Raw genomic sequence first — 14,363 nt, 5'->3', positions numbered from 1 at the left:
GTATTATTATGCCTCTAAATGAGTCCTTTTGTATGCAAATCGTCTATTATATTGAAACAGGTATATCTTTCCTCAATTTACGCTTTTATTTGCCCCGTTCAAAAATCCAATTCTAAATAAACATTACTGTCTGTATACAGATTAGAATTTTTAACGTTTTTAAATCAGACCTTAATCGAAATACCATCCATGTAAATTTCTTTTTAAAAGATCCGTGAATGTTACATTTGAGAACATGGAGGAAATCATGTAATGTATTTAGATAGTTCAGATAGTATATTTTAAACATTTATGAGGAAAAGAAATATGAACAGAGGGACCTAAAAAATAATTTCTAATGCTCTTAACTGGATTAAAAATTGAATAGATGGAAAGGCATCTAAAAAATATAAAATATTTTTTTGAAAATAGTGCATTTAGTCTAGAATCCAATACTATGCTTTATATTTAATGAAAGAATTTAATAAAATACTACTTGCATATGCCAATCAAAATAATTGTACTTAGTTAATTATTTGGGGAAAATGTAAATGGTTTTATCATTTGATTACCAAGAGGCTATATAGACATAAATTGCTCACAAGAGAATTCTGGATGTTTATAGTGATAATATATCCGATATTTTTGCAAATATGTTCGTTATATAAACCTGATTTTCAGTTATTATAGTTTATATTAATTCTATAATTAAAGTTAAATATAATTGAACTTTAAATATTTTATTATTTACATCACTAATAGTAGATATCTTTTAAGATAAAGTTAATATTTTATTTAGTTTTTGTGAAGAGATCAAAGAAATATAAAAACGACTAGAAAAAATATTCAATGATATCCTTTCATTTTTTTTCAAAGATTAATCGTTCTTTAAATTAAACTTAGCAGGTAAATTAAACTTAGAAAAGCAACCTTGCCAAAATTATGAACTCTGAATTAGAAAACTTTCTTTCAACCAGTGATGATTATCCTTTTATTATAAATTATCTATTTATCATAAGATAAATTATGATGGTAAAAAAATATATACCTGTCGTTCAGTCGTATTAATAAAAATAATATAATACCATCAATGCTAAACTTGTATTATTATTTTTTATTTAACCATTTCTAAATTATATAATTTTAATTAAATTTAGTTTTGTGTTGCTTTTTCTCGAACATTTTTTCTAATTATTTTCATAACTGTTCCAATAATATTTGAAACGTATTAAATCATTATTACTTACATTAACATAGAAAAAAATAGATAGTTCTTTTGAAACGAAATACTATTTATTTTTCTTAGTCTTTTTTCTTTCAATTAATTTTTAATTTAGCCCTTATAAAGTCCAAAATGTAATGGAACTCTAAAGTTTCTCTCGATGTAGAAAAGAAATTGGGCATTCTTCAAATAACAATGTTTATCATTATAATTCTTAACAGAAGCCATGGCTGAAGCGAATTACAAATTATATAAAATATATAAGAAAGTATATGTCAATTCGTATTAATGTGCATTTTAACAAAAAATATTTTTTATTATATAAAAAAAAATAAAAAAAGAACAAACGATTTGATCTTTGAAATTAAAATTTGTAGTAGTATTTTTATATTCAATTTAGCATATAAAATTATTATGTGTTTGTTATTTTAAAATAACAAATTGAGAAAAAAAATTCATATATAAAGAAATATCTGATACACTCCAGGAGGAAAAATATCATTAGCGGCGAAGAAAATAAATTGAAATCCACAGCTAAAGAGAAAATTTAACATTAAAATTTCAAAATAAAATGTTGGAAAAATCCGTCACTTAAATAACTAACCACATTGTTTGTTATTCAATTAGTGACTTTCAATTTCACTTTAAATTTAATTCCGGGCAGGTGCATGGCTTAAAGCGGTCCATAGAGATCTCAGAGTCCGCAACAGGTATTCCGCTAAATTTAGGACCACAAATTTACCTGCCGAAAGTCATATTACAACCACTATTACAAAGGAAGTTAAAATATAAACAAAAGAAAATAAATTGGCAATCTTGTCAGGCAAAATCAGGTTAGGATTTCCTATATTTTCTTATTTTGAGAATTGGTAAATACAGTTCTTTTGAAATAATTTTATTCTGAACTCCTGATCTATTTTTTTTAAAGACTATTTCAATTTTATTGAAAATTTATTTTATTTTATATGGCCCAACTACAAGGCTAGTAAACTTATAATCCTGCTCTAACCTGGTAGCTTAAAAACTTTTTTTTTTTAAATAAAATAAAAACATAATTTTCTTTTTATATTATTGATATGGACCCTTTTCAAATGCGATACCAGTTTGTGTCATGGTCTTGATCATTTTATTCTTATATCGACTGATGTATTTTTAACATATTACAACGTTTAATTCATTATTTTTGGAAATGAATCATTTTTTAGCAATTATTCCGAATTAATGAATATCTATTCAAAATCGGCGTTTAGTATTATTATTATAATTCGATCTTAGGATAAAAAACCGAATTAAAAAAAAATAAATAACAAAAAATCAAAAATATATGTTCATACTTCTTGGGAGAATTATAAAATATATATGTATACTTTATTGTATGTCTTAAGCCATAGTAATATTATTGCTTGCACTTCATGGAATGATTTTTTTTTCTATTATTAAGAAAAATTATGACTCCACGAAAAGAACGCAAGCTCACATGAGCTTGCTGACTGAAGAGAGGAGCAGACGTTGCGGAGGCGTTGCACCAGGGTCCTGAAAGATAATTGCATGCAGGAAGAGCTGGCAAACACCACATAGTCAACAACAAAGAGCGATGCAACAACCAACAAACAAATGCAAGTGATAGACTCGAAGAGGTAGGAAGTTCCGGGCAGCAAAAGATTACTACACGAGCATGCTGGACACAGAGAAAGAATTACGAAAGATACAAACAAAGGGAACAACAAAGACAAAAAGAGACAGAGAGATATGCACAAAGAGTGACAGAGAGAGATTAAAGATATGAATAAATACATGCCGATTGACAGAGAGATGGCGCTAGGTGATGTGCTGTGCCGCCTGCGACCGACCCATGGCTACTGCCCCCGGCCCGGCCGCCCCCACCACAGCCCTCTCCGCGCAGGGCCTCACAGCGCTATCTCACTAATACACCTTTATATTTTCCTCAATGTATTTATACATATTTGTGTATCTGTCACCGTCAGAATGAATTAAAATATGAATAATGAATGAATAAACATCATAAACTACTTTATTTCATTTTTATTTTTTTCTGTGGGATTCATTGTTTTAAGTTGCAATCCAAAGTACAAAGAAAAAATCTTAAAACCACATTAAAGCCACCTCATTTTAATAATAATTAATAAACTTAATTACAGTAATAATAATAAATAATTACCACAGTTTTATTTTATATCTACATACATTTCACATTTTGTAACGTTTCAGCCTATATTATTGGCCATTTTCATCTTAAACCTTTAATATTAAAGGTTTCTGAAGGCCCACCCTCCTTATATTTATTATGAACAACTTTATTTTACTTTATTTTAAACTTAGGGTTTTATATTTGTATAATATGAGGTCATTCTTATTTTAGATTACAGCAATTTTAACTAGGAGAAACATGCACCTATGCTTTAAACTGAATAACAGATCAATACTAAATGAACGACAATTTTATTTAATACCATATTTGGAAACAGATGAGGTCTTACTGAATTTATTTTATTCACTCTTCAATTGTATGTAAATTACAACATAAAAGATAATCTAATATGAAAATTTCCGCTTACCTAAACCTTTAGAATTTTAGAGAATATAAAAAAATTAATAACTGGTACTTTATATTTGGTTACAAAGTTTCTTTTTCACTTACTAAAAAATAATCTTAACTATATATTATATTTGAAAAGAGACCTAAGTGTTCGTATTAGTTTTTACCGTTCAATTGCATATAAATTACATTCCTGTTATTTAAAAAAAATTTTAGTGATCACCGTGTAGTATTTTATTTTAAATACGATCACGGTGTAATATTTAATATTTATTTTAATGTATTATATTTTTTTAATATCTAATTAAATTTAAAAAGTGTTATATTTTATAACAGTTGTCTTATTGGAAAATGGTGGTTGGTCTTCCAATATGAAAAGTTTGACTCTCTCAATTAATAATAATAAAAATCAATATTAAAAAAGAATTAAGGATGAATAATTGATGCTGCATACATTTTTTGAATAAAACAAGGTGTGTCGTGCTTATCACACAACTTGACAAACAAAAAAATCGTATTTTAGTGCTTCCTGAGGTGCGAATAACAAATATCAACTTCTTTTCTGCAAATCATTTGTTAAAACAGCCATGTAAATAAGATTAAGAAAAGAAGAGATCCGGCATCCCCTATTTACGACTCTCCTATTCCTCTAAACTGATTTTTCGGTTATCTTTTTTTTTTTTTTCATATGTATTCTATTTATCATTGTTTTAACTTCAAATTAAAGTTATTTTGGGGAAATTCGGTACTTAAGTATTGTAAAACTATTTCAATAATAATAAGAAATTAATATATGCCTATAACCTGATTATCTACTGGCATATCTTTTGAACCGTGGTTGAAAAGTATCACTGTCTTTTAACTAACTATTTTTGGATAAAAATGCCGGTGAAAAAATTTCCAATAATTACAATTCAAGTTCATGTGATATAATTGTATGTATTAATTCGTACTTGTCAAAATATAAATTAAAAACCATCAGGATTGTCGGAAAAAATATTCTAATATTTTGGTAACTGATAATGGAATGTCAGGAAAGACGAAGAACAACGGAAATCACTCTAGAGCAGTAATTCTCAAAGTGATGGGCGCTGCAGCGATTCAGGGGGGCGGTGATGGCCACAGGTGCAATAGGGGGGGCGATGAATAACTACAACTTGTCACATTCAACAATATTACTTCTGACGAAAACAGAGCCAAGGATTACTAAATTAGAAACAGTACATCGGTTTCATTGTTCTCATCAAATTATTTCCAATGTTTTAGGTTTTTTTTTGGATTGCATTCTATTCTTTATTGAGTTCAATAAATAGTTTCATAATTTCAAAGTTCATTGTTTCTAATGTACATGTTTCCTATTAATTGCTAATATTTTTTTTTTAAATAAATAATTTCAAGGGAGCGCAAAGTAATATTTTTCCTGGTAGGGGGGCGGTAGGACAAAAAAGGGGGCGGCAGGGCAACAAAGGGGGTGGTGGGACAAAAAAGTTTGGGAACCACTGCTCTAGAGTAATCTCCTCCTACTGACTTTCTTTAAGAAATATCGAGAATAGATCCACCGTCCACGTCTTTCACAATCTAATTCCTACGCTCTGCTCCATGGGTTATTCAGACATTTAATTAGCATTGTTCCTATAAATACGTTGTTATTTCCCTGTGTGTCCGCTAACTATAGGCTAATGTAATCTTGTACGTTAAGTTGTGTGTCTTACATAACAAGATTTTTCTTCACTGAGGTTTTTCAATTGGAAAGTCTGAACTGTTTACATTTTTTCCAGTATCTACCAAAATCTAAGAAGCATAGGTCTAATTAAGAAAGCAGCATATTGTTATTTAGATATTATTTTCGAATAGTTCAACACTGCGAGAACTCTTGCATTAAATATCTATTCTTCTCTGTAATAAATTCAAACTATGTTTGACCGAAAATTTTTGTTAGTTTCTACAGGGCGTCCGTGTTTTAAAGCCCTATAATTCACCTTTTTTTTTTATTTTCAGAACCCCTTAATCTGAAGGTAAACTAAAGATATAAGAACACATACATATAAATGTATGTATATAAGTACATATAAATGTACTGTAGCGAGAGCTATATTAGAAGCTCTTTGTGTTCTGTTCCTTTCTTTTTGTTTCAGATTAGAGAGTTATGAAAAAAAGAAGTTTAATTCGTGCATAAAAAAAGAAATTAAAAAAAGTCAATCATAGGACTTTAAAACACAGACCCACAACGTCCTCCAGGAAATCACAAAAAGTTTTAAAAAATACGTAAAAAAAAAATACGTATGAAATACAAAATTTTGTTCACCATTTTGACCTAAAACTATTTCAAAAAGATTCAAGGAATAAAACTGAGTAATTTAAGCCTATAAAACTATTAATTGGTCCATCCAGTAGCTCGAAAAATAGTTAATTGCTTATAAACGGACCGATTATTCACATAATTGATTCACTAATATTTTTGACACCTTGAATTCAAATCATTTGAACATATTAACTATATTTCACTAAATAATTTGGGAAATATAAAATTGGAAATCGACGAAATCTTTCGCTGAAAACATTAAGTACTTTTGTTTGTCCTATTTTGTGCTCATACCGTTTCAAACTATTTTAGGAATATCACTGAGTAATTTGAGCCATAAATAACTTATACATTGGTTGGGCCGTTAGCTCAAAAAATTGTCATACACCTTCAGAAAGACAGACTAAACACATTTGATAAAATAATTTTCAAAGACCTTAAGCTTCATTTATTTCAAAACATTAAGGGTATCTAATTGAACAATTTGAGCTATCAAACTTAAAAATCGGTTAAGCCGTTCCCTTAAACATGTTCCAGATACTAGGTGTAAAGGGACAGCCAGATTATAATAAGTACTTAAAAACTTGATATACCTTTTTTGAGGCTACGCAAGCAGGAAAATTATCAAGAAAAATTCTAATTAAAATACAAATTAATTTCACAATATTTAATTGTAATGATAGCCTATTAAAATACTCAAGAAAGTTAATAAAATCCAACATCTAATTGGAAAACACCAACGAAAAAAAAATCCTATTGTTTGATGATCAAATAAGAACTTGATTAAAAGCTGATCGAAATTCAGTATTACACCAGTGAGTGCTCAAGCATATGTTTAAGACCACTGGGTCAATGGAAAAGAAGAGTATTTTTCTATTATCATTTGAGTAGTATTCGTATTTGGTAGTGTTTAAATGTTTGGTATGGAAAAGAACAAATCAAACTGTGAGTTTCTCACAACAACCGTGGCAGACATCGTTAGAATTAAGTATGACCCGTCCTTAATTATTCTAATATTATGAAAACAGTTAATTTTCGGTCTTTAAAACATTGATGTTATTTCTGCTTGCTTTATTCAATTAACTGTTGGGCATCTTCTAGGTTTAATCCTGTATTACACCTGTGTTTTTTAAAAGTTATTTATTTATTATTATATTATTTATATTTATATTATTTTATATGTGCTTCATTCAATGCACCGATGGCATAGGATAGGAATCTAATGTTGTATTTGGTTCGAATATAACATCATATGATTTTTGGCTAATGTAGTATGAAGTGAAAACAAACAATCTGGAGAATTGATAGATCTCAATTTCTATTCGTAATTCTTATTTTTTTCTTTATCTTTCATTTTTTTTTTTATTTGCATCTGTAAATGTACTTTACAACTAGCAAATGAGATGTCCTATCCAGCCATAGCATGAGGGAGATAGCACCCAGTGGTGCATCCTCCTGACGTTAAGTAAATTATTTTATTACACTAGGAGGTCCCGCTTCCAACTCCTCATCAGCCTACGCCGAGTTACGTAAGGAATGCCATCTGTCGTATAAATTTATTGAAATGTCCATGTAGCGTGTTGTGAAACCGTTTGTAAGCCATATGAATGTGATCCTTTTATTATTAAAACTTTAATAATAATTACTTAAAAAAGTGAGAGGTTTCAAAACTCTTACGGTATTAAGTCGACGGATGGAGAAGTAAAAATCGTACTAAAAATAAATCAACGTGGATATATATATCAGATCACCGGACTCCGTGTATAAAAGGTAAAAAATTAACCGTTTTAGATACTGCTCGAGCCTAATTCTAACGACAGCCTTAATGCCATAATGCCATAATTGCTATGGGATACTTACGTTATATTGTTACATTTTAAGTTCATTATGAATTTTTTTGTTTTGCTTTGCAATTATACTTACCAGTGGTGTTAGCGGATTACATACTTAATAAATTTTCATGTCGAAAACTATTTATTTGTGATTGGTTAGGGCCTGACTACTACATCATTACTACTAAATTGAAAACAAAATATGGAGATACAGATTCTTGAAGTGAATCGGATTATATTCGGATTAGTTAAGACTGCACTTATTTTTGTGTCTGGTACAAGAATAAATATTTACGTTGATGGCACTCCTCTGGATAAGTATTCAGCACATTGGCGTAGCTTGCTTTTTTAATGTCAAGTTAAGTTTAAAAGATACTTTTTGTATATTTCTTGGTATTTTTCGTCTCTTTTTGGTTTTGACTTATTGGCCTCATCCCGTTGAGTGGCTCTGAGGATATATTAGGGCCTGTTGATATTCCTACATATTCAAAAGCTCCGAGTACCTATACAAGTCGTACAGTCAACCAACTTTTTACCGATAAGACCATTTTCTTGTTAGTAATGGGATATGTGCCCTCAAAAACTAAAGTGTATTTCTTTATCAACTACCCTTAAAACTTAAAAAAAAAACTATATGATGAACCAGATGCATGTCTTCTTCAGTCTGACATCCTTTTGACCATATCGTTGCCTGAATAAAATCGGTTTTGAGACTTTAGAGAGTCTATAGATATATATGATTTATTTCATCTTTTAAATATAATTACGTTTTAGTTGTTTAAAACTTTATCTTTTGTAACGGTTTTTCCAAGTTAACTACAAATTATTTTAGGAATTTATCAACTAAGATTAAGGGAAAAGAGGAAATAAATAAAAATATTATGAATAAATAAAAACATTACTACTTAAGAAATTGAGAAAACAAATATACATTCCTATAAAGATAAAACTACAAAACGGCAAAGATAAAGATGTTACGCTATTGCAGTCCTGTATAACAGCTATGGGAATGTAGCCAAGCTGAAGGGGCTAAACACTATTCCGCATGACTTATAGCTCTTGCTGTATTGTATGGTCATCAAGAGAAATATCAGTTTTATTATTATCATTCTAAACCTATTTAGGTTCTTGTATATATATATATATATATATATATAAACTGCATGACATAAACCTTTAATATTTTTATTAATGTATGTTTTCAAACAAATATTGTTGATAATTTTCAAATACCAAATTAAAAAAAAAATAGTAAATAAATAAATGAAGTGCACTGAAATATGGAAAGATAAATGGGCAGAAGGAAAAAAATATACTATTTTACAGATAAAATATTTGGGAAACAGCACTAACGAAAAATAAAACAATAAGTACTAAGAATAGGGCTTATATTCAGTTTTAAATATTTAAAACAAATTGTTTCAATTGAAGATGATGAAACATACCCAAAAATTAATAATAACAACTTGATAATGGGCATAAGATCGCGAAATATTGTTCGGGTGATATAACGAATAAAAAAGTTATGAAAAGGTTGTAAATTCCTGAAAAGAAAAAACATACAGTCCAAAAAAAAAAATCCATTGGAAGTTGAGTTACAAATAATTAGTTGTAGGATTACAACTAATTATTTATATTTAATGTAACAAAATTAAATTTACATGTTTTGCCAGAGGAATAAATAAAAAAATAAATAAATCAGGGAAAAAACTCAAAACACAAAAAAATTAAAAATATTCTAATTATTAAATATTACTATCTAATAAGGGGAAAAATTCACAAATAAAGGATATTTAATTGCTCACAATTACTTTTTATAATAAATACCAGAAATATTTAAATCTTGATTTTTCTGAAAACATGAATTCATCCTAATTCCTTATGTATTTTTGAAATGAAAGTAGTATTAGATAATAAAAGGTCTTCACAATATTTCATCAAATATATATTTTACTTTAAAATAACAACGTTCCAGGTGTAAAGCCATTTTGATTTATGACTGGTATTATGTAATTGTACTCAGTCCATTTTTTAGGATGGCTATATTGCCGAAATGATAAAAATACGCCTTTGGTAACGTATTTTGCAGATTTTGTAATAAAGAAATTTTTTACACTGATTGAACCTCAATCATAGCTTTTAATATACAATTCTTTTTGATGTAGTACGTCTTGTGTGGCGTTTTTGAGAGCGTGCACTATCTTAAAGAGGACGTGTATGAAAAACTCTTAAAAAATGCATTTATTTACTTTTGTAACTCTACGCCACAATTAATAGTAGTACAGCATCAAACAACAAATTTAAAAATAAAATAAAAAATGTTTCCAATTCAAATATTCTTATATGAGTTTTAAAAAATATTGGTAAAGTATTTAAGGATCCTAATACATTCTGCAATTTTTAATTTAGTGATTAAAAAATCATTAATATTTTTGTTAGTATTAGAATGTAAAATGATTTATAACCTGTGTAAAACTTACTGTTGTTACACATTACAGAATATAAAGGTTTCCATTATTAGAAAAGTTCCGAAAAACAAGAGATCCTTATCCAGAAATAGATCTCGACACAAGGACAACCATCCAGAAAAAAAAAAAGAGAGAGAGATCTCGACTTGCTCTAGATGCAAGAGGGCGACTCATGCATAATCCACTGACCGCTGAAGGCTGGAGTAACTCAAGAGATCTCTCCTGAATGCGAGATGAGTAGCTGAGCCCTTAGGGAAATTACTATCTCTCATCCTCATGATATTTTCTAGGCCGTGCGTACCTCGACCGTAGATCGCGAGATATGTGGAGCGGTCGGGCTATCTTGGAGTGTGTTCCAGATAAACGATGGCATAGTAGTTTTTTTTTATTATCTACACTACATCGAGCTGATTGATCGAGCCACCACTTTTTCAAAACGTAACTACTCAATTTGTTTTCATTATTACCTTGTTTATATTGTTATATTGCTAATAACAAGAAAGCATTTTTTAAAAAAGGTTTTGTATTAATATTGTCTTTGTTAGTTCACATGATTCCCCATAAATTTCAAAATTTGAAAAATATACTCATAAAAAAGTTTCAATTTGACATCAAAATCTATTGTACATTTCAACAAAGGCTATCTAATGTTAAGTAAATTAGAAAAATAGTACAAACTCTAAAACTGACAGGAAAGCTTTTAAAATTTGGCTTCTATTTCCAAAACCGGGTACAATGAAAATAATTTTTGAATTAACATGAAAGCAAAGAACTTTTTTTTTTTTTAAAAAAATACTTATTTCCTTTACTAAGGGCTACACAATGGAAAAACACAGGATGCGTCTCATCACAGGAAAACTTGTCCTTATTTACTGACTCCATAAATACAAATTATAAAAACAGAGGTTCAGCTTGTTAAAAAACAATTTGCCTCACGAATTAACTTTCTATGGCCTAAACGTAGCATTTTTATATAGTGATTATTATTAATCTATGTTGTTGAAAAATTTTCTATTGTTTAAAGTACATCACATATAAAAAAATAACATATATCAATATTTACCATTTAAAATACCATTTATGTTTTATTTTAGTATATAATTCAAATCACAGTTCGTAATTTTTATATCTCTTCCAATTATTAAGCACTTTATAAAATATATATAATTTAACGAATTCCAGTTGTAATATAATTATAAATGTACTTGATGTTTATATGCTCTCATAAATCCGTAGAGGTCTTCTTAATATCCCCTACTGTTTAGGATGGCAGATCATGGGGGAGATGTCCGCCGAGACATGGTGGCTCTCTCGGGAGATCTTCTTGAAGTGCTTTGCATGTTTACTATTTTTGAAGGTGTAGGTTTTGTTTTCTTGATTTTCATAAATCGAAATTCTTTAAGAGCTGTCCCCACTTCAATTATTTGGCTCCTCTTACTTTTTTAACGAACTGATCCTGACAGTTGATATGTAAAACAGCCTTATACTAATTTTTTTATTTTCTTTTGAGGTCAAGGTTTGCGATTACCACTTAGATTTTACTAATACTTTCTAACATCTTGAATTAGCGTAACAGCTTGTTATATATTAATATTAAGCTGTTACGCTAATTTAGAACGACCTTACCTATAACTATTTACATCATGCTTATTGTGATATGGCTAAAGTAAATTTATTGTTATACAAAATACCTGGACCTATGAATTAATAATTATACAGTGCACGACTCGCAAGCGAACAATATGTCTTTCAAAGAAGGTTCACAATTTCAATAAAATGAGTTCTTCTCTAGGTTTAAATAACGTCAGAATCAATTCAACAAGATTTTCACAATTTATTTACTTCGTATTAAATTCAGATTTGTAAACTACAATTGACCCTAAACACCAACTATACTAATCATCAATTCTTAATTAGCTTTCTCAATTACAGTCATTAGCCTTATCAAATATATCTTTTCACAGATTCGAAATCCCAACTAAATCTATAACCAAAGCCAGCAATTCCCAAACTTCGCCACGGCACTGTTTTGGGACTAAAAATATTACGAGAAGAGTGCAGTTCTTGGGTAAAAAAAAAATCCACAATTATCGTTTTGAGAAGTAGAGTATGTAAAAAGATAAGAAAAAACAGTACGAACCTTTGGCAAACGCTTGCAACATCCACATTAGGAAAAACTGCCCGGAACAACTTTCTAATTTTATCAATTTTTTGTCAAGCTGTTATTCCTGTAATAATAACCCATTAATGCTAAAATTGTTGGTAAACGAAAATTTCGATTATTTTTTTTCAATCTAAATTACATGTAACTGCATGTAAAATATAACAGATCTTATAGTTAGTAGAAAGGGGGAAACAGTAGCAGAGCAGCGTGGTAACGGGCCTGTCTACCAATTCAAATGTTGTGAGTTCGAGCCCCGGTCCTACCTGATTTTTCAAGCATATCAGGATACAATAATCACTCACAGCTTCTTCTGGGCATTCGCGTGGCTTTACAGTCAGTCAATGGGTGGCACTCACAAAAATAGGCGTGGGAGTGACAAACCCACCCTAAGAAAACCATGTCAAGAAACGCGCGATGTATTCCCGTAGTACATCGCGCGCGACATTGAACCTCCACTGTCTGTTGTGCCAAAAAAAAAACATTTCGTTGTGTTTTTGGCAGGTTATTCTTTATAAGCAACTGCTAAATGCATTACACTCATTGGTGCAGTATCGACAGAAGTTCGCCCTACAGAACAGATCAGAATCCATAACCGATTGAAATACCCTTTGCTTAGCTGACATTGTAAAACACTTGTTCGGTAATGTTATCGGTATAACATTACTCCAGATATTATTTATACCCACGTTGGCTGTCCGAATTCTTCCCCTAAAACATTCACGTAACGATAAATTATCATTTATATATATCCCATAATTCGATTCCTAAATAATTGTAATACCATTGTTATCATCCTCTCCCTCTTATTTTTATTTACTCCCATTTAAGTTTTATTTTGGGCTTTCTTCAGTCCGATCTGATTGTCAGTCAAAGTTATACTTATATCCCTTGGCAAGCTTGAATTTATAAACATTGTCAATAGGTTATCAATAATTCAAAAATTTAATAATATCGTCAGCTATCTATGAGAGGTAATTTTATTCAATTTAAATAAATCAAATCATAAACCCAAGAGCAAAAAATAGGCGACTGATATAAGAACCGATGAGAAAAGAAGACTAAAAAAATAGAAAAGGTCGATCATCGGAAGCAAAACATCAAAGGTTTTCTTTTCCCATTCACCAGTTTTCTTTTTGGAAATGGAATGCTCACGGCCAAATAAGGCTCTTTGACTCGCATTTACGTTTTCTCGATGAACTTTGGATCGCAATAAATCCCTTATTCTCTTCAATGCTGTCAGTAGAAGTTTTAAAAATAGCTCGTGCAGGCAAAAGATATTAAAATCTCTTACTTAATTTAGTTTCAATGATTATAAGTAATAAAAAAATTATATTCTATCAATGTTGTAATAAAACTGTAACATCTGAAAAATAACACAACAAAAAAAGAAGGAATTATTTTTAAATTAGCTAGGTAAATCTATATCTATTAGTTATCTTGATAACTAAAAACAAAATATATAAATAATAAATTTTACCTATCAATTCTGACATAATGGAAGTGAAGGGGATTATCTACCAAACTAATCTAACTAGAGTGGGACGGTCGAGATTTCATTCAGTAAAGCCTCAACAATATTAGTCGAATCGAAACGGTGCAGTTGAAGACCCGAGGCTGCTAATGAGGCGTGTCAACTACCTCGGCAACTAGGGATACATGTAATCATATAATTAAATGTAGTAGTATTAGCGAGTATTAAAAAATAAATAAAACAAATGGTATTTTTTAATCACTTTTATCCATATTCACACTACAACTCACCTTAATTTATCATTCGAACTATCAACAGCTTAATGAAAAACAAAAGAGTAACTTTAATTCGATCAGTTGAGGGAAATG

General features: G+C 29.5%; 1 protein-coding gene across 1 annotated transcript in view; it reads right to left on the bottom strand.

The window, feature by feature from the left end:
- Positions 1-3,078, bottom strand: part of tipE (temperature-induced paralytic E) — a gene marked incomplete at its 3' end in the record, with an annotated part of 8,533 nt that extends 5,455 nt beyond the window's left edge. Inside the window, 1 exon segment of the mRNA XM_014437030.2 lies at positions 3,000-3,078.
- Positions 3,079-14,363: the final 11,285 nt, after the last annotated feature.

Source organism: Halyomorpha halys, unplaced genomic scaffold (assembly GCF_000696795.3).
Source record: "Halyomorpha halys isolate HHAL.00 unplaced genomic scaffold, Hhal_1.1 Scaffold2224.1, whole genome shotgun sequence".
Classification (NCBI taxonomy): domain Eukaryota; kingdom Metazoa; phylum Arthropoda; class Insecta; order Hemiptera; family Pentatomidae; genus Halyomorpha; species Halyomorpha halys.
This window is presented reverse-complemented; position numbering and strand designations above follow the sequence as displayed.